General features: G+C 34.3%; 2 long non-coding RNA genes across 3 annotated transcripts; one reads left to right on the top strand and one right to left on the bottom strand.

Annotated features, from left to right (window-relative positions):
* Window positions 1-326: 326 nt before the first annotated feature.
* Window positions 327-12,878, top strand: LOC137642843 (uncharacterized). Of its 2 annotated transcripts, XR_011044891.1 has the most exons (5): window positions 327-390; window positions 6,774-6,987; window positions 11,049-11,190; window positions 11,569-11,697; window positions 12,777-12,878. It is a non-coding gene; the product is annotated as an uncharacterized lncRNA (long non-coding RNA). The 2 variants fall into 2 exon arrangements; XR_011044890.1 differs by lacking the exon at window positions 12,777-12,878 and having other exon boundaries at window positions 11,569-12,770.
* Window positions 12,879-13,228: 350 nt separating this feature from the next.
* Window positions 13,229-20,217, bottom strand: LOC137642842 (uncharacterized). Its single transcript, XR_011044889.1, has 4 exons — window positions 19,980-20,217; window positions 17,249-17,332; window positions 16,330-16,447; window positions 13,229-13,795 (listed from the first exon to the last, which is right to left on the bottom strand). It is a non-coding gene; the product is annotated as an uncharacterized lncRNA (long non-coding RNA).
* Between the last annotated feature and the right edge of the window lie 1,937 nt (window positions 20,218-22,154).

Below are 22,154 nucleotides of genomic sequence, written 5' to 3' on the forward strand. Positions count from 1 at the left end.
TTTAGTATACACATCAATCATTGACAAGACTAAAAAAAATAAGTAAAACTATTATAACATAACCGATATTCATATAATTTTCTTGTAAAGTAACATTCCTTACAAAAAAAAATGTCTCCTTCAAGATGTCTAAGCAAAATTTTATCAAAGGATATAATAGCAATGCAGAATCACGACTGCAGTAACGCCATCTGTTAGGAATGAAAAGTAATAAATTTGATATATCTAGGGAATGTCACAAATCCTATTTATTCAAACAATACCTTCATTTACGATCCTTGGGTTAGAAAACTGAACAAAAGATTTTCCCATTCTCCTCTTTTAAGCTCATTTGGAAGTTGTAGTGTTGGGAAGTGCACGACTATTCGATGACTTGAATACATTAAGAAGGTAAGTTTTATTTTATTATGAAGGCTTGAGGAGTACCACTCATATTGTAGTATTAATTGCTGTTCGTTCTTGATTACGTTCATCTCTAGCAGAAACGTGAATACTGCAGGTATAAATTTATGTTTGGTTTGAATTTGAAGGCAGCTTAGAATTTGCAGTAATGTCTAATATGACTATATGTTAGAATAAAGAATTCATAATACCATCAATAAATATCACTACGTTTATCTACATCCGTTTCAGCATATTCCTGGAAGTCTCTCTTTGTCGTGGAAATTTAAGTTAAGCAAGGGCATAAGTTACAACATATCCCCCCAATCTTTTAACATTGGCATATAGGTGACATCCGGGTTCCTGATGTTACGTTCAATTAAGGGAAAACTTGTTTTATAATTTTCTAACAAAACTAAGCATATCATGGAATTGTTGCTTAGAACTATAGGAAAAAAAAAAAGATTGCGTAAAGTGAAGTACCTTGAGTGACATCAATGAAGTTAGAAAATAAAAATGCTAAGTGGAGAACATTGAGACATTAATGAAGTAAAACCATAAATATTTACCCCCTGCCAAATCAGGAATACGTTTTACGTTATGTTGGGTGATGATACCTTAATTAGTAAGTTTAATCCCATTCAAATTTAAACATCTAAACAACTCCATTAACCATGGATAAGAAAAACTAACAATATTGAATAGTACAATAAACGGTTTGTAGGAAGACTGGTTGTATATTTCAGTGTTTTGGACGTTTTTGATAATCATTTGTCGGAAATCCTGAGTTGTGGGTTGATTACTATGAAAAAACCTATAGATTTGTGCGATGTAGAGTCAAAAGTTCAAAACCCCTGTAAAATAGTGTATCAGCCTTAATTTATTTGTAAAGCCGTTACCTTTGCCAACAAAGTTGGAAGGATGTTTTAGACCGTTTGTGTGTTTATTTGTGAACAGCTTCCTAGTCACAAGTTTAATCGCAGAGTAATGTACCTGTAGGGATTAGCCGTTATATAAAAAGCTGGTAAATTTTTAGTTTCAGCCAAATTTGGAAAAATGCAATAAAAATATATTTGTTGCATCAGAAATAGTGTGGTTTCAATGAATTTAACGTTTATTTTGACTGCAAACCAACCGATTTAGAGATTTACTATGTATACCCTAGTTCATCCCACCAATTATGGGGGACACCCTTTGGGAACCGGGGTTTTGGGTGGGGGAAGGGGGGGAGGGTGTTGGGGCATTGAATGATATTTGCAATAAATGAATAATTAATGTTCCAGCACCCCTCCCCCATACCCCTAACTAGGCCTACCGGGGGGAGGGGGGTAGGGCCCCCCAGCGACCCCCCCTTAAAGCCACAGTAATTTTCAGGGCACCACAGAACCTAACAAACCCACCTAACCTAACCTAGGGGCCCTGTACCCCTACCGGGGGGGGGCTTCGCCCCCCCCTGCGACCCCCCCTTATGGCCAAAGTAATTTTCAAGGCACCACAGAACCTAACAAACCCACCTAACCTAACCTAGGGGCCCTGTACCCCTACCGGGGGGGGCTTCGCCCCCCCTGTGACCCCCCTTAAGGCCACAGTAATTTTCAGGGCACCACAGAACCTAACAAACCCACCTAACCTAACCTAGGGGCCCTGTACCCCTACCGGGGGGGGGGGGGGGCTTCGCCCCCCCTGCGACCCCCCCTTATGGCCACAGTAATTTTCAGGGCACCACAGAACCTAACAAACCCACCTAACCTAACCTAGGGGCCCTGCGACCCCCCCTTTAACCAGGGGTAAATTTGAATATATATATTTTGTTAAATCACTTCTTACCTTAAACGGAAGATGACGATGAAGATGTGGAAGGTTGTGGTTGACCCTCTTCTGAATCATCAAATACTGGAATACGTTCAGATTTGGTACAATACCACACATGTCTATCCTCACGAAAATGTAAAGGCGAATCACATTTACCACACTGGACACTTAAAGGTAATACGGAATGCTCCCTTAGAAAACGATTCACTACTTCAGGAGTTCCATTATAATTCCCATGAAATCGGCCGATCACATCAAAATAGGAATAACGACATATTTCACACAACCGTACCGGAGGATCCATGACAGTAAAATGACGTGTGATGAAAATATAGAAACCGGAACTTTTGAAAACCGAAAACAAACGACAATCACGGGTTTCTCCCATAATGAAATAGGGAAAAAACAAAAGAGTATCGTTTACACTGTTATATTGCACGAAAAACAGATCCTTGAAACAAGACTGAGAGACCAATGAATCGTCCAATAATAACCCTTGAAAAGAACCCAGTAGTATTTTGATTGGAGGAGCGACATTAGTGGGAGGAGCAAATGCGCATTCAAGTAAATATTGTCACATTACGCAATGGGGCGGAGCCAAGTAAGATGAAAACAGACATACAAACGAACAAGAGCTACCTTGCATGCCCATGGAAAGATATACAATAAACTTAGAAAAAGTCAAGACCTTCAATTCCTGAAATATTTTTTTTCTCTAAGTATGCATTAGCGACAATAATGTATTGAGAAGAAGTGTTTTGTTATCACGTGCTTTACTAGGAAAATATATTAATATAATACATTTCCCAATTTGGTTGAATCCAAAACTTTACCTAAAAGCTAGAAATAATTAAATTTTTGAATGGCAAGGTCTCGGATAAAGGCTTACTTCTCGCCCTCCATCAGGTTTAAGAGTTTGTTCAGGCGGGCCTTAACGTGTGAAAATAATTTCTTTTCAGTTTATATTTTGCTCTGTATCTTTTCAGTATTCGCTAGCATTTGTATCCAGGCTTAATAGTTTTCTGATCACTATTATAACACATTCCAAAGAGATAAGTCTTCAGGTTTTTCTTGAAAGCTGCCACATTTTTGCTATTCTATTTATACATGTTATAAAGGCAAATGTCAAGAAAAAGTTCGAGAAATTAGCTGCCTGTTCTATATTCAGTGCCACTCTACTTAGAACGGTTTCCAGCAGTGTCTCTCCAAAACTAATCATTATAATAATTACCGTAATCAAGACTACAATAATAGTGTAACACTTGAGTAAAACCAGTGGAGCTTTTATTGGCCAGTGCCTCTTGACTCATAAAAAATGAGATTCTTAATCATTTTTCTATAGAGGAGTTCATAAGTGTTCCTTTTAGTACGAAAATATTCTTAACTGAACATATTTACCTGTATGTTGGTGATGAAATTTAACTTATTTACACCATTTACTTATTTATTGGTCTTTATTCAACGTAGCCTGCTTCACTCGCAATTCAGTATCTCATTGATCATATACTGTATTGTGAAAAGTGGAGCATGTTTTTCTGCATGCGTTAGCCCAGTGGGCTAGTAATTCGGCATTATTCTTATTGTCAAATTTATCATTTGGGATGATTAGTCTTTACCCTGCTGAAGGTCGCTGCACTCTCAATTTAACATTCTAAATTCTGGTAAGCTGAACAAAAGTGCTCTTTGCTACACGTGTTAGTCATCTGGACTAGTAATTTTTGCCTTATTTTGATAATCTTATTTAGGCATCGGGGTCTTTGCTCTTGTAGCTGATTTAACAATAACATTCTCATTGATCCTATGTTTAAGGAAGTAAAACATGATCCAATACTAGCGTTTGACCCGTGGCTAGCATTTACAATTTATAACTTTTTAACTTAAAATAAGCTCAAAGAAAGGTTTTGACTTAAATTTTGCTCGACGTAAATAGAACTAAACTAATCGGGGTAGATATGTTACTTTAATTATTGTCAAATACGTGAACCACTTATTTCCCTACTGCTTTTGTGTTGTGTGCCTTTCTGAACATGATTGGGGCAAACCACCGTTCTGAGTTTTAAATCCACCTTATATAATGACCGTTATGGGCGACGCTAGTGGGAAACTGGATTTTTGGGTGGGGAAATGCCCGAAAAGTGACTTACAGCAATAATGGTCAGAAATGCAAGATTAAACCCAAGATATCCACTTTGTTCATGCGAGTGGCAGGACTTTACATCCTTCTTTCTCCGTCGTTGCCCCCTACTCTCACAAAATTTACCATTACTTTACTGCTTGGCTTTTGCTGCAAGCGGTGCATGGGTGTGCTGCACTTGCATGCCCCGTGGGTCTTTATTTAGGGATAATGTTTACGAAAATGGCTATATACTGAGCGGAGAGCATTTTCAACCTAATTAATTACCTAAATGGATGAAATTACACTAAATTTTGAAATCATACTTCCCTCTTTGAGACGTCTTTGGGATGGTAGTCATGTTAGAAATGTGAAGGGCGGGGTGGAGTAAAATGATTGCTGTAGAATATCTAGGAACTTCTGTATAAATATTTGTAAGCTTGTAACTGGTTAAAAATGGCAATTAATGATTACGTCATACATAAAACAGAACTGGCCAAAGTGAATGCAAATAATTTGTGCAGTAACTCTACTCAGAGTAGTCTCCCAAAGTAAACAATGGACTTGGAGGGAGAAATAACTTCTCATTTTAATGGACAGATATGCAAAATTATGCCCCACCCCCATAAAATAAATCTACAAATGCCAAACTAGCCAGCACGCGTCCATTGCTTATAGTGATTCCCAGTTTAGCCAGTACTTGACGTATCGTATGTTAACCCTAATTATCATACTTGAAAATACTGTATAAATAACCAATTTACAAATTTATTTGGGAATGGAGTTCAAAAGGAAGACTTGTAGTTTGCGCTCCACCTTCTCTTGGGGTATTAGGTTTGACTCCCATTTCCCATTATCAGGCTGAATATCACTCCTTTTATTACCCTAACATATCATTATTAATGCATATTTCAATCATATTGTATATTCTGATCGTGAATATAAATAGCGGAGGTTTAATTTATGTTGTTAGGCACTTTATTCTGTTCAAACCATTTTCGAACTTTTTGGAGGGAAGTGGTGTACTAGGTCTGGACCATGGATAGGACCCGGTGCTTCAGCACTGTGCTATGTCCTCGCAGGAAGTGATTGGGACACGGAGTTCCAACCATGGGCCGTGGCCCGTGCCCCAGTTTCCTGATGGCCATGGCAACCATGTTGACCGTAGCTACCATAGTTGTTGTAGAGAACTAATTTACAGGACTCCCTAATCAGCATCCTTCAAGCATCCCAGCCCTTTGAAGGGGACAGCAGCTGAACCTTCACGACAGGCCAAGCCCTCCGTTGAATCTCTGTCCGTAACTCACTCACTAAGCTGAAAGAGTCTGCGCATCCACAGCCATTTTGAGCTAGGAAGTCATTTAGGTTATCTCCAGACTTCATCAATTGGCTCTTCCAGGTGAAGGCAACAAGTGAGCTCGGTCGACTGATCGACCTTTTTCCTCTGAATTAGTTAGTACATCAAAGCTCAAGATAGAAACAGTACAGTCTGTGCTGTTTATCTATCTGAGAAGGAGACTTCATGGTTTTGATAGTCATTTATAATACACCCTTTCATGTGCCTGTCCATCAGTCCTCTGGAAATTACCTCAGCTTCTCCCTCTAAGTTAGTATACCAATTCAAGACTGTGCTTTGGACTGTGTACGCCTACCAGCGTTTTCACGCGGATAACAATCTAGGACTTGGTTGGCCTCACTTAACGGGTATGTGCTAAGATATCCTGATGATTGGTTGATCATCTGGTAGCAGAAGGCTTCTTGTTCTAGAAAGCTTCCTAGTGTTCAACTCGTTTGGCACATGACAGCGGGAATCGCCCTTGTTCCTACTTCCCTTCTCCGGTTCCATGACTAATGTATGAAGGTGCCTTCGAACATGCATGGGATCACTTGGATGTCTACTCCTGTCCACCTTTGACCTTATCCGGCAGGTAATCAACGGAGTTCATTGCACCAGGACTCGGCTCCTTCCCTTCACTAGTTGGATAACTGCATATCCAATTTTAATGACTGATTACATCATATATCAGAGAAATCTCTCTATAAGGACTCAGGTTTGTATAGCTAAGAAAAATACTAATTACTTCAAATATTTGTCATATTAACATTTAAAAACACTGGCATATAGCATATATGTTGAAACCTTTCTTAACCTCCCCACAGTTTTCGAAAAAATCGTGTAACTTTATTGTAAACTGTTTAAGCTTTAACCTTTTTATTTTAAAATTATCGGTAGAACCATGCATATATAAGAATAAACACCTAAATGACCATCCCCAACTATCATTATCAACTAACATATTTTTTGCCTAATTCCCTTATCTCCCTTTTTTCAGTCTGTTGTGTAGTCACATATATTTTGGATGTTATAATTGCAGTATTTACTTTGTGTTGATAGATTAGCAATGGTTGGAGTTGCTAAAAGAACTTTGTATTTGAAATTTTACTATTTTGATTTCCTTTTTTTCAGAACTAATTGGGAGCTATGATAAATAGGATTCGTTTATCATTTATTGTACCACAACTGAGATCAATGGACTATTGGATAACCTTTGATTCTACCTCCAAACATGAAGAGAAGATACTCCGGGTATGGTATGGGCACTGTCCTAGCAGGGTGCCACATGGTAGTAGTAGCTCCCTCAACCCCATCCATCCATATGTAAGGATAAAGCCTAATTAAGGTATGCAGGTGGAAAAGTATAGTTTTAAGATAATTCCTGTTTTTTCCTTAATCATAGCTTATCAGGCATAACAAAGTCTGGAATTGGAAATTGTGGACAGGTTTTAATGCTAGGAGAAAATGGCAAGTAAATTTAATCATTAGAAGGTGCAACTGTTAGATAGTAACTAAAGTTGCTTTGTCATTCGGGAAGAAGAGCTTAAAGAATGTGAATAAATGTTTAGTGTTACATATGGGTGGTCTTAATGTAAAATTTGAGTTTTTTTTTTTTATTTTAAGGTTAATGGAGGTTAATGTATGCCTCAGGGGACCAAGCTTAATCTTAGGAAATTAAATCTGAATGTAATAACATCCTATACCACTGGCAGACAAGATGCAAAATTTAATACACAATACATATGAGTGGTGCAGTTTGGAAATTGACTACTACTCAGGGTAGGGATATGGCACTCTATAATACATATCTAAAAAGTAGATTAGGGATGCAGTGACTTTTGATACATGGCCACATTAAAGGCTAGGAATCTGGCAGCCTATAAAGTAGTTTAAAGTAAAGTGTGTGATGCCCTGTGATGCAAGGTCATTTTACAGGCTAGGCATTGAGCTGCAATTGGCACACTCTTACTTTACATTTGAAATACTAAACTTGGTTTTACACTCATTTGAGAGGTAAGAATTGTAGCAGCTATTTAGAACTTTGGCAATGACTAATTGTTGAGCATGTAAAAGGACTGCCAAGTGATGAGTATGTAAAGTACTGCTAATTGATGTGCATGTAAGGCACTGCCACTTGCCAAGCAGTTGAGGCACTGCTACTTGCTAAGCAGTTGAGGCACTGCCACTTGCCAAGCAGTAGAGGCACTGCCACTTGCCAAGCAGTTGAGGCACTGCCATTTGCCAAGCAGTTGAGGCACTGCCACTTGCCAAGCAGTAGAGGCACTGCCACTTTCCAAGAAGTAGAGGCACTGCCACTTTCCAAGCAGTTGAGGCACTGCCACTTGCCAAGCAGTTGAGGCACTGCCACTTGCCAAGCAGTTGAGGCACTGCCACTTGCCAAGCAGTTGAGGCACTGCCACTTGCCAAGCAGTAGAGGCACTGCCACTTGCCAAGCAGTAGAGGCACTGCCACTTGCCAAGCAGTAGAGGCACTGCCACTTGCCAAGCAGTAGAGGCACTGCCACTTGCCAAGCAGTAGAGGCACTGCCACTTGCCAAGCAGTAGAGGCACTGCCACTTGCCAAGCAGTAGAGGCACTGCCACTTGCCAAGCAGTAGAGGCACTGCCACTTGCCAAGCAGTAGAGGCACTGCCACTTGCCAAGCAGTAGAGGCACTGCCACTTGCCAAGCAGTAGAGGCACTGCCACTTGCCAAGCAGTAGAGGCACTGCCACTTGCCAAGCAGTAGAGGCACTGCCACTTGCCAAGCAGTAGAGGCACTGCCACTTGCCAAGCAGTAGAGGCACTGCCACTTGCCAAGCAGTAGAGGCACTGCCACCTGCCAAGCAGTAGAGGCACTGCCACTTGCCAAGCAGGGGATTGTCATGTGAAACGCTTTAATAAAAATGTTATGGAATGAGTCCAGTTGTGATAGAATAGACATGGGATACCAATGATAAAGCTGTCATGGATGCCAATCCTAGTTTTAACACTGTGTAGGATGGGTATATACGTCACTTCTACTAGTACATTTCCTCAAGGCAGGATAGGAATAAAGTTCAGATGAAACTTAGCTTGTGGATGGCTAAGGCAGCCAAGACTTGTGGCAAGTCTTCTTGGGACAAGTAGGATCTCTTGTTAACTGACCACCTGGCAGCTTATAGATGCATGCCTGGTGATACTTCCATATATGCCAGCTTATAGATGAAAAGTCATACTTAGTAGTACAGCCACTTAACAGGTTAGGGAACCTATCTTAGGAGACATGTGCTAATGTAATTTTTTTTTTTTTTGGTGGGGGGGGGGGGGAATTTGGTGTAGAATGAGCGTGGATATAGACTTATGATTACCAGTAAAATGAAAAAGTAGCTATTGCATTAGGCCTTGGTTTTACTTTATCAAAATATTTGTTTGCTACTTAAATTGATGTTGATTGTATGTTATTTCTTAATGCACTTTTTTATAAAGTAGAAAGTCAGGTATCAGAACATTGTGTTTTGCTTTTGGAATAAACCTTTGGCCCTTTATTCTCCCCTTGTCATGTTTTTTCTTATATAAAGCTAATTTTGTAATCACACGTTGTCCATTTGTATGAGAAAATTGGGTCACCCATATTAAACATTCAATCCATCATTGCCTGAAAACATTTTAAGATTCTAGCTCTCAAATTCACTTAATTCATATCAGTGGCCTAAGTTTTCTAAAGAATGTCTCAATATACATTACATCTGCTGTGCTGATGATTTGTTCAAGAGCATGAAAACATAATTGAAAATGTTTAATCATATATTGCAATATTATGATTTCTTTAATAGTTCAAGCTCTAAAAGTTAGGAGTTTGAGCTTCAATGCTTTCTCCAATATTAAATTAGAAGTTTGAGCTTCAACACGCTATCCTATATTAAATTTTTCTTACCCAAGTGGATTCAGTGGCATCTTTAGATTGAAAAGGTTGCCAAAACAGAATAAATATTCTATTCAATTTTGGTGCTTGAAAATATTGACTTACTAAAGTATGTTTTTTTTTTTTTTTTGCTGGCTAAAATTAACAACCTACTCCCTTGCAAGATTTCAAAGTAGGCTAAATGTAAAATGTTACTAGTGAAATGCTCTATTAATACTCTAGGAGTTGAAACCAAGGGATGGTACTATATTTACATTAAATTTGTGAAGTAAGAATCATACAAAAAAGATAAGTTAAGATTACTAATTATTTTTTTTTTTAGATCTGAAAAGTATCACACTTTTGGGCTCTTGGATAAAATCTGCCTTACAATGCATCGAAATAGTTTTTTGTTGGTTTGTGTTAAATAGATAAATTCTGAGACTTGATTGTTTTTTTTCCAAGTTTATTAAATCAACTAGGACTTTGCTTTCAAGTGCAAACCAGCTGCTTTGACTGGCAGCCTAGTCAGCCAGTTTAGCATAGTCATTCAATGTGTGCCCATAGTTTTCCGTTTCTCAGTAAATTGTATTAAATTTAATAATTTGAAGCTGCTAGTTTTCTTTTTATTTAAGCTGCAATATTTTAGCACTATAATGCATTGAATTTTTCATAGTAATTACCCGAAGATGACCTGGAGGAGGGCGCAGTAAAATTTAATCTTTCTAAAATAGTCAAAGGATTAAAATCATTAAGGCTATTTTGTTTTCAAAAAGTAAATTGAAATGTGAATATGCTATGGATTATTGTCCAGTTTATAAATGGGCAAAGGCTGTAGACAAAGTAATAGTAGCTATTGCATCAGATAGCGTAAGCTAATTAGATTTTCGAAAATGTTGCACGTCACATTTTGATAGGGTAGCACTAAAACCAATACATTGGGAAAATAAAAGTGAAGAATAGGTTTAACCAGATAGTGGTAAAGTTTATTTTAATCAGTACTGATAGTTTTCCTTTTCTGCTATCAGGCTTATTGCTTGATAGTTGTTCAGTATTTTCATTTCAGCTCAAGCTGTTTATCTGCTCTAGTGTTATCTATAATTAATGTAATCATTCGAAGAGATCTGATATATAAGAACTAGAAAGTTTTTCTGTTTTAGAAGTGCATGTGAATGTTTTAATACTTTCATATAAATACTGCACAAGTTCGTGTTAGGTGAATCCAATTTTAAACCAGTTTGTTCACATGGCCATGCTTCATATTCTAATCAAGACAATTTTCGAAGTTTTTGTTATAACAACATTCATTATCTGGTAATTAACTTTTTTTCTGAATCTTGAATTTCATTTTGGTTTGGAAGTGCCATTTAATAAGGCCATTTATCAGTCAAATTACTCGTGAATCTCTTTCCATTAGTGTTTTATATTAGCATGTTTTTATCAGATTTTGTTGCAAAATCCTATAAAATTTCTTATGGCATTGTTTTCAGAGGACTACTAGGTGTTTTTTTTTATCACATTTTCAGGAATTTGAGAGAAAAAACTTCAGTGTCTGCTTCACAATGGCCCAAGTGTGGGAGGATCAGATGGCCTTATGGAAACAATCACGCTGAAGCCCTTCAAGGGATAAGTACTCGGACAAACATCAAAATCATGAAGTAATTTTAGGTAAAATGTTTATTGTGAACTTTTAGTTTAAACTAAATATCGAGAACAAAGCTTTAGTACTTTAAACTAAATATCAAGAACAAAACTTTGTTTGAACTAAATATCAAGAAGGAAACTTTGTTTCAACTAAATATCAAGAAGGAAACTATGTTTCAACTAAATATCAAGAACAAAACTTTGTTTCAACTAAATATCAAAAACGAAACTTTAAACTCAAACTAAAATATCGTGAGGAAAATGTTTTGGGTGAACACTTTTAAAGTTTTCTGGGTAAAATTTGTATGGCTTTGTTTTAAGAGCACTACTAACATTGTGCCAATATTAATCTGTGATTTCTCGTTTTTAAAATGTAGATGGTAATTTTTATCATATTTTCAGGAATTTTAGAGAATAAAGACAGTCTGCTTCACAATGGTCTGAGTGACAGAAGATCAGATGGCTTTATGGAAACAATCACGTTGAAGCCTTTCAAGGGTTAAATATTCGAGCAAGCATCAAATTCATGAAGTAAGTTTAGGTACAATATTTATTGTGAATTTTATTAGTTTAACTAAATATCAAGAACAAAACTTTAGTACTTTAAACTAAATATCATGAACAAAACTATTTAAACTAAATATCAAGAAGGAAACTTTGTTTAAAATAAATATCAAGAAGGAAACTGTTTCAACTAAATAGCAAGAACAAAACTTAAAATTCAAACTAAAAAAACCATGACCAAAATTTTTTGGGCGAATACTTTAAAACTTTTATGGTTAAAGAAGTCTTCTTCACTGCTAGTTCCGATTTGCAAATACATTTTCTTAAAACCATTGCCTTGTAATGTATCTTTAATAGTTGTTGTATCAATCTGAATATATTTTACTAGCATAAATATTTGAAAATCTAGTTATTGCGGCATTATAATAATATACTTGCTTATAATAAGTAATATGTTTGAAAAACTTCAATTATTATATAAGCATGTGTAGGTGAAAAGATTTTTCATTCCATATTGTGGGCATAACGTTATGTGAAAAATACAGAAGGTAAAATAGAATGGGTATCATCATATGATCCTGTCCATTTTGTTTTTACAAAAACAAGAATACTACGAAAGGTTTTTTCTTTTGCTTCCGGGGCCTATATCAATTTTCGAAGAGAATATCTCTTCATAGTTTGTAAAAGCCGAAAATATTTTTACTCAAAGCCATTAAGTTGAATTTTCATAGGCTATTTAGTTAACCAAACCGTAATGAAAGCCGGAAGGAAAAATATAAAATGAACTTTTTTACTTAGCATTATTTGGTCCTGAAACATTATTTGGTCCTGAAATTCACACAAGTATTGGTATTTTAGGAAAAAATATGCTAGGTAGCTCAAATTACATGGTAACACTGGCTTCTGATATAGTTAAGATTTCAAAGCTGATTGTGGGACAGTAACTTTTCTTTTACATGAAATCATGTTAAATGAAGGCAACATTTAGAAATTGATGTAGAGAATTAGGCTGGAGCTCATTACTGTTGCAAAAAAATTTATCATTTGTTCTATGAAGTCTGTAGTTGCTCTAAAATCATACAAAAATTGATTTTTTGCACTTTCAGAAATGGAGAGCAGAAGCAGGATAGCGAGAGAGATGCAGACTGGCGTGTTACTTAGAGAGAGAGATGCAGACTGGCGTGCCACATAGAGGGAGAGAGAGATGCAGACTGGCGTGCCACATAGAGGGAGAGAGAGATGCGGGTTCTAACGTAGAGGGAGAGAGAGATGCGGGTTCTAACGTACATAGATAGAGACAAGTGTGCTACCTACAGAGGAGAAACAGATGAAGACAGGAGAAACAGATGAAGACAGGAGAAACAGATGAAGACAAGTGTGGTGCTTCACAGAGGGAGATGTAGATTGGTGTACCCCTTAATCAATGTTGCATGGAGCATGCAAGGTTGGGGAAAACCGAAGTATAATTGCTTGATGGTAATATAACTAGGCAGGCAAATAATATATAACACTGTAGAACAAGTATGAATTATATAAATGGATAAAATAAAATACAAGAACACTTTACTTAAGCATTTTATTTTATTTCCCTTTTTTCAAGATCACAAGTTGTGTCATCAAGTATTAGAAAATTGTCAAATACTATTAAATCTTCTTTAATCAAATGAACTTCCTGTTCATCCTTCGGGTTTAGTTAACTTCTCCTTTTCTGTCCCTCAGACGTTATTCTTTCCCCGTGCTACTCCAACATGCACTTCAGCCTTGTCCTACTCCAACATGAACAGCCTTCTATCTCTCTCTCCAACATGTTCTTTCCTTCACCAGCCCTCTCTTCATGTTCTTCTCTCCTTCGCCGGCTATCTCTCTGACTGGTTCTCAGTTCACTGTTCTTTCACCATCCATCAACGACGTATTCTCTACAATGTGTTCTCTCCTTCACCATCCATCTCTCGACATGCGCTCTCCTTCACCGTCCTTCATCTCTATCTTTGAGTGTCAAAATGCTTATTTCTCCTCCTCGTGAACTGCTTGGGATTAAGAGAACCTCACAAGCACTTCCAGCAAATTCTGATTAATTTGAAGGCCCTCAACCGGTTGGAGTGAAGCTGCATCCCCGAACCATAAGCTGCAAAAAACTTGCAATCATTAGATTACAGGATAATTGAATTAATAAGTAAAGTCACACCACTACCTTAAATAAACATCTACCCTGGGCTCAAACTAAGATTTTTTTTTTCCTATCTGTACCAGGTATTGATATTTTAAAAATCATTTATGGATTTTGAGTTTAGGCAATATCTAAAATTCCTTGCACTGAAACTACATTAGTAATTCAAACATGATTGGCAACTGGAAAGAGATACCTGCTGTCAGCTACAAAAGCCTTATATTATACAAGATAAAAAACCGAATGATTTCAGCCCTTTTAACTATTTCAACCTTTAATTCAACTTTTATATATACCTGTATTTAAACCTGCATAAAGATATAGGTTTAATATGAAATAATGGACTGAATTCGTTTAAGACAATAAATGATAATAATGGTTAAACATCTGGCAATATAAATAAAAGTTATGAAGTACCAAAATATTGTTCCAAAGAGTCGATTGTTAAGATTAAGTTAAAAGCCGATGCAAAAGAGCTACTTAATACTGGCTAGAGTTAGAAAGAAATATGGTCTATTGATTATATATTGATTATATAATACCTTAAATATATAAAAAGAATCAGCCTATAAAATTTCCCGATTGTTTTATACCATGAAAAATCATTAGCAAAGCCTCCCGCCTTAGTCTAAAGAAAATAATCACATTTTAAAGCAAAGTCTAAAAAAATAATCACATTTTAAAGCAAAATCTAAAAAAACAACCAAATTTTAAAGCAAAATCTATAAAAAATTATCAAATTATCAAATTTTAAAGCAAAATCTAAAAAAATAATCAAATTTTAAAGCAAAGGTCAAACTAATTTGAAAATTAATTTTAAAACTTCAAGAAAACCTTTCTACAAATTTAATTTCCTATTGTAATTTCGGGCATCAGGCTATAAGCAATTTATTACAAATGGCCAGAAAGTATGGGAACCTCGTTAGACTAATTTTCCTCCTGATAATTACCCCTGGCAAAAGGAGTATTAGGTACGACAAAATGACAAGTGTGGTTTTGTGAGAAATTACGTAATAGTAAATTTTACATACCATCAAGATGCTGTATTTATGTTATAAGGAAGTATGGTCTCCATGCCCGTAGAGCAATGTTATAAATACCATACAAACAGTTAGGAGGCCTATAGCATTAGTAATGAAATGGTAAATAATATGAGCCTGGTATTCAAAACGGAAATTTTTACCAATATACATTAAATTCCTATTTACAGATTACCCTTTTTTTCTATCTTAAAAACTTACTAATCAAGGTTCAAAATTTACTTCCCCTTATGCCCATACAGGTAGAAAATCTTAGTTAATAGATCTATAAAAAGAACCCTTATAGTTATATAAATATAAAACAAGTGTCCCCTACTAAAGAATGTAAACTAAAATATTACTCAAATTTATAAGTACATGCAGGGGCAGTTTTTTAGCCATAGTTTTCCTAGTAATGAAATTAAATCTATACCAAGTTTAAAATTATAACTATTTTAGCATTAAACTTTCAAGGCTTGTGGGTCAAGTCCTATTTCATTTACTTTTAATTAAAAAAATTCCTCTTTTGTAGAACCAAACTTATAAATCAGTGTCAGCATTGAAGCAGTCGGACGGATTTCAAGTATCTGGGACCTAATTTCCCATATTTTTCAACTCCTTAGCCAAGATAGAAATGGGTGAGCCTTTAATAGTGTGGTGCACTAACCAGTGATTAAAATCACCCGTCTGACTAGTACCTATCTCTAAGCAGCCTATACACATTACTAAGTGCCTAGATTGGAAAATGGTGCAATATAACTACACTTTCTAAATGCAAATAACTTACGATTGCTGAATCTGACCAATTTTCTAAAGGCAGAAAATTAATAGTTGCTGAATCAGGCTTCAACCCTCTGCAATTTCTGGCATAGGGCATTTCTACAACCAGTCTGGTTTTTAAATAGACTAACCAAGATATTCTGTTCTTAAGGGTTACAGGAAAACTTTGCTTTTTTTTTTTTTTTTGCAGTGAAACATGTCTGCTTTGTATTTACTTAGTGTTCCTGCTGGTCAGCTTGGAGATTTATTTTCAGGCTACCGACACCACCAGTTTACTGTTCAGCCCCCAAGACCCTAAACTTTGTAGTTTTGAATAGCCCATGGAAACTAGATTGTAATACAAATCTCCGGTAATCAAACAGATGTGCCTACTGTAATATAGCTTCAAGGTTGATAAGGCAAGGTTCCCTGTAGATTTGACTTTGCTCCAAACACTGCATTAAACTTACATTTTCTAGTTCTCAAACCTCTACATTTTATTCAGAAGAACATACCAAAATCTGATGCAAAGTAAAGATCTTAACTGCTACTACGCAGTCGTTGCTACAGAGCAAATATCTATTTCCCAACACCAGTACATTGTTTCCATGCATAAATTGTATAGGTAGTTAGAAGCTAGGTAAAAGAAAAAACTAAGTTGTTAGTTTATAGTCATTATATTTTCAATAAATATCTCTGCAGTAAACATCTTACTTCATTTGTTCACTGTGGTGATATGATTCTTCACTGAATTATATTTCAAAACCTGTATTTGTAGAGTTGATAACATTTGTGTTGAGTCCATGCTGCACTTTAACATCACACGCCAAATCTGAAAATATGAACATATTACCAATCAAATAGAATGCTTTCCACTTCCTCGTATCCACTTAACTCATGAGTAAAATGTATTGAAATTATTAATCTCCGGTTCACTTCATGGATAAAATATACAGGTATTAAAAAATTAATGACTCATTTTAATCCATACTGAATATAAAAATGAAATATTTACCAGATCTTGTAACTATTCTGTACCACCTTTAACATTATTCCAAATATTCAACAAATAGAATTTGAAAAATTGCTATTTAACCAGTTAGACAATTCAGAACTCAAAGTTCACCAAAATTATCAAAAGACTATTCAAGACCATCTGTATTTTAGCAGACTAGATACTATATTTATATCCAATAAACTAAAAGTTTACTCAATAGCCTACAATATAAGTTTTCCATGGTTTGTTTCCTAGTCTAGCTACAGTAAAATCAAATTAAGGGACAATAATTGTTCAGTAAATTACACATTAGGAAATTAAAAGTTTAGAAAAATTACTTTAAATTACAGTTTTACTTGTGAGTTTTAACTTATACGATCTTCAAAATCATTTGATATTCTGAAAGCATATTTGAATATTTTTTGAAGAGCAGAAGTATTCCAAATTAATAACTTCAAATAATTTACTGAAGGAATTAATGGGGAAAAAATTAGCAAATATTTAAAAAGTTATCAAACGATCCATAGTAAATTTATTCCCACAAATAAAACTAAAAAATACAAGCCATAATGCACTAGTATCTTTAATATAAGAAATATAAGTCACCAATTATAAAAAATGAAGTTTTATAATTACCTTAAATCCTTGTGGTTTACCTCTAGAATATACGTAAAGGTCTGCATAGATTTTTTTAAAGATAAAATGGGAAAATGCACATACCTGTAAAATAGACAACGATAATTTACTAGAAAGGTAAGTTTTTTTTATTAAGATTTCGTCAAACAAAGAATCTTAGGAATAAGTATAAAACTGCAAGGTAATTTACTTTCAAATTAATAAACTTAGCCAAGAATTGCAATAACATGTTTCATAGTTTATGTCTGGCAGTCACTTAAATTAGCAATAACCTAGAAATTTAAACTATTCTTGATTAACCTCTGGCAGTCAATTTCTTTTTGAATTAGCAATACTCAAACCAAGAAATTTAACCACAATTTATATATAAAATTTAATTCAGTATGTGAAAAACTCAAAAAACGCAAAGCTACCGGTTGTTTTGCAATACAAAACTTAAATTGAAAAACAAAAATTAATAAAAGAAACTTAGAATTTTTTAGTCCTGCCTTCACAGTCCCCCGCTTGGGACTGGGAGGCCATTCAGAGCCTTAGAACTGACTAGAACATTCTTTTGATAAAAATTTCGTTCAGTCCTTATTTAACACCATGAGGTTGAAAAGTGAGGCCATTGAAACTTTGCTATGCCACCTAGACCTTGGAAATTTAATCTGATAAAAGTTTTTTTTATAGGAGAAAATTCCCAAGGGTTTTCTGCGAAAGATTAAAAGTTTCCTGATAAACAGTTAAAAGGTTGAAGTTCAGATTTATTAAAAGAATCTTATTTAAAAAAAAAATCAAAAACTAAATTTTATCCCTCTCATTATATTTTGTAATAACTGCTCTACTGACTATTAGCAACATTTTTTTTTTTTTTAACATTTGGGACTTCTTTATGGTTCACGTACTGACGTTCACAATATAAAAACACTCTTCTTTAAACTTCTGCAAATGAGAAAATAGTATATCCATTCTTTACTAAGGGGACCACAATCAAGAACAAACTTCTATAGTATAGTTGGATGAGGAATTTAGTTACCCAAATTCAGTTCAGGTTAAAAAGTTTCCATAACCACTATAATGTTTTAAACTGTTGAGAGTTTAGAGCACATTTATAGAAAATTGGTGAATTCTAAAGTTTTGAGAATTTAGTTTAGGATGAAATTAACATTTACTCTCCTCACCCTTAAACCAAAGTTTTATAAGGTTAAGGTGGAAAAGGATCAAATACAAAGCTTACATGTAATAAAATTAAAAGACTAACAACTTTTGATATATATAGACTACAATCTAATACCAAAGTTTCCCAATCTGGTCCCATGTACCAAAGGCAATAGTTTCTGTAACTTTCATGATAGTCCAACACTTTTGAAGCTACCTTGTATTTGTGGTTATGGTTAGGGAAAATTTTTATTTCCGATAGATGAAATAAACATTCCAGTAAGGACAAACAAATGCTATATGTTTAAGCAATAAAGTGGTACATGAGCTAACTCGGGAATATAATCTAGACAAAAATCTAGTTCTAGCTAAAGCCATAAACCATCTATTCTTCCATCCATTACTATCTTGCGTTTACTCAATTTCTGACCATGAATATTGCGTAGGCCACATTTCTGAGTTTTCTTACTCCACCCAAACAAGTATGAAAAAACCAGTGTCTTTGGGTTAAAATAAAAATTGAAGCAATAATAAATACTAATAATTCATAAAAAATAGGATGAACAATTGGAAAAACAAATAAAGTTACTTAATATTGAATCAAAAATGCCCATAGTTTACATGGACAAAATATCTTTGTATGGCATGACTCGCTTCGCTCGCAAGTAAAATATTTCGATCTTTTATGAACTGAACATGTAATGAATATACAGTAATTTGCACGCATTTTTTTTCTTTTCTTTTTAGGATGGCCAACAGCAGCTATATAACTAACGGAGGTTAAAAGATAATTACGAAAAAGATTACAGAATAGGGATAAAATAGTTATTTGAGATCTAAACTGAATAAATGGAAGATTCCAATTAGTAAATGAGAAAAAAAAGACTTGAAAGAATCAAAAGCTCCCGTAAGTGATCACAGTAACGTATGCCCACTATCATACCATTAATTTCCCAGAATTAAATAATGGCCTTAGGTGGAACTGGAGCTCACATTTTAACAGATTGATATAAAAGGTCATGACTACAATAACCATGTTACTAAAGTTTCAAACGACTTAGAATTTCTAAAAGCCAATGCTGCATCAATAAATTAAATTAATATTTACCTTTTATATATTTACTATATTCAAACAGATTTAACCACCTTGATTTAGAAGAGATTTTTTGCCTCTTGGATAATTTCAAACTACTTCACCCGATTACGAAGCTCATGAGAAAAGATGGTTTACCAGATTAGGCAAATTTACTCCGTATAAAATCATTTGAAATTGAGTAAATTACCGTAGATTACATTAAAATGGCTAAATCTAAATTTACTATTATACCATTAAAAAAATCTACTGTAACGCCATTGATATCGAGTATCTCAAAACCTTTTCCACTGGATTAAAGAAAAGAAAACCTACTCAAAGATATTGAAACCGAATATTCATCTCAAAACTTCAACCATTAGAGTTAATCTAAATGAACAGTTTGCACATTAGCTACGCAGCCCAACGTAAATAACGATTGTATGAATTTTAGTAATTAAAAACTCTTATCACTAGCAATAATGATAAAGATAAAATGTCTAGTTATTCATACTCTACCTCAAAGATGTAGTCCTAAACTAGACCGAAGATGTCTAGCAATGTTTCCCCAAATGTTTAGTTGTCACGATTCTAAACACTTTTGATCTTTTAATAAACCATTTCATAGATTCACTTTAGATAAACTTGAACACTCGAAGCTTTGAATTCAAAACTCAATACAATTTAAGAATAAACATACACCACTTTTACCCCAGTCTTCTTTTGGTAACACCACACTTGAGTGAATATGGATAAAAGGACTAACTATTTCAAACTCTCTCACTTTCACCCACGGTAAAAAAAAATCAAGGACTATGAAACGAGAAAGTCATTCATTATAAAGGATTTTACCCACCAAGTAAATTTGGTGGCTCCATCTATGTAAAAGTTTTAAGATCAATCCGAACCAGAACGATGGCAAAAATTCAGTACCAAATGGATTTTTAAAAAAATATTTGTTTTAAATTCAGTGACAAATACATTTAAAATAATTATTGATTATGACTTCAGTAGCAAATATTTTTTTTTATTTAAGTACCCAATGAGTTTTAAAAATTTTTTTGTTTCGAATTTAGTACCAAATGAATTTATAACAATTATTTGTTTCTGAATTCAGTACCAAATGAATTTAATTTTTTTTTAAATTGAATAACAAAGGAATTAAAATAGATAACACTTCTCTCTTATTTTTTTTATGCAAGTCCGTCAATACATAAGTTATAAAGGCGTATATCATTTGGGCTATCTGACAAGGAATTAATTGTACACATCGGACAATTCATAAAGAAACTTTAATAATATAATATAAAATTGTGTAATCCTAAAACTGTGGCGAGATGCTTTTTGAGATGTGATAATGAGAATATAAATTTTAATAGGTATTTTGATGTATAAAGGATTCCAAAGAAAAAATATGTTCATAATTCTATTGAAATAGATAAATCACTTGGGAGACCAAATCATGTATGTATTCGTGTCTCTAGGTACAGAAAATCAATTCATTTATTGCTGCTTCGTATAAATGTCAAGAACAATAAAGGAAAATACATAATTTATTAACAACATCTGTCTAGACACCTAACCTGGAATTCATAACTGCAGGTGATTCAACTAGGCAAAAATAAATAATTGAAATACAAAATTGTTTGATGAATCTTGTTTGACAAATATAGCCATTTAATTACACTGACGATACTTGATATGAATTATACATTCAATGTAAAAGACAACTGGTATACAATATTGTTATTACTAATTAGGCTACAACCCTATTTTGAAAAGCAATATGCTATAAGCCCAAAGGCTACAACCCAGAAAATTAGCCCAGCGATGGAAGGAAATAAGGAAATGAATAAACAATATGAAAAATCAAAATAATGAAGACTAAATCAATATTTCTAAAGGTATAGAAGATCAAGATTTGCTAATATGAATTTATGATGGAATTCACAAGTCAAATATATATTTGTGTTGGTGGATATGACGACATGTTCCCTTGCAGTTGCTGATTCTGAGGACTGAATAATTGAATGAGTGTTATGTCGGTGAAATATAATAGAGAGAAATATTCATGATTGTATTTCTGGTTAAATATTCAATTATTTTATAGATTCTTACTGAACTAAGATATCACTAATATTTGATATACACATGAATAGTCGAAATAAAATATAGAGTATATATATATATATATATATATATATATATATATATATATATATATATATATATATCCGCAACTGGTCAATCCTATTAACAAAACTAAGATTAATAAGGCTGCTATAATATGTATTACCAATAAATAAATAAAAGGTTGAGGAAGGCTATTCCAACAGAAGTTGTAAGGAAAGAGAAAAAGATTTTTTCACTTCGTTATTCTATCAACATCTTACAACACCCAGCTGAACTCTTCCCGCGAACGCAGATCTTCAGTAACTGAAGGATAATTGATGCTGGTTTCTAATAATACTGTTCTATCTAGTTTCTCTTCCTCTGGTTTTGTTAAAGTTTTTATAGTTTATATAGGAAATATTAATTTCAATGTTTTTACTGTTCTTAGAATATTTTATTTTTCCTTGTTTCCTTTCCTCACTGGGCTATTTTCCTTGTTGGGGCCCCTGGGCTTATAGCATCTTGCTTTTCCAACTAGGGCCGTAGCTTAGCATTTAATAATAATAATAATAATAATAATAA

Source organism: Palaemon carinicauda, chromosome 6, assembly GCF_036898095.1.
Source record: "Palaemon carinicauda isolate YSFRI2023 chromosome 6, ASM3689809v2, whole genome shotgun sequence".
Taxonomy (NCBI): domain Eukaryota; kingdom Metazoa; phylum Arthropoda; class Malacostraca; order Decapoda; family Palaemonidae; genus Palaemon; species Palaemon carinicauda.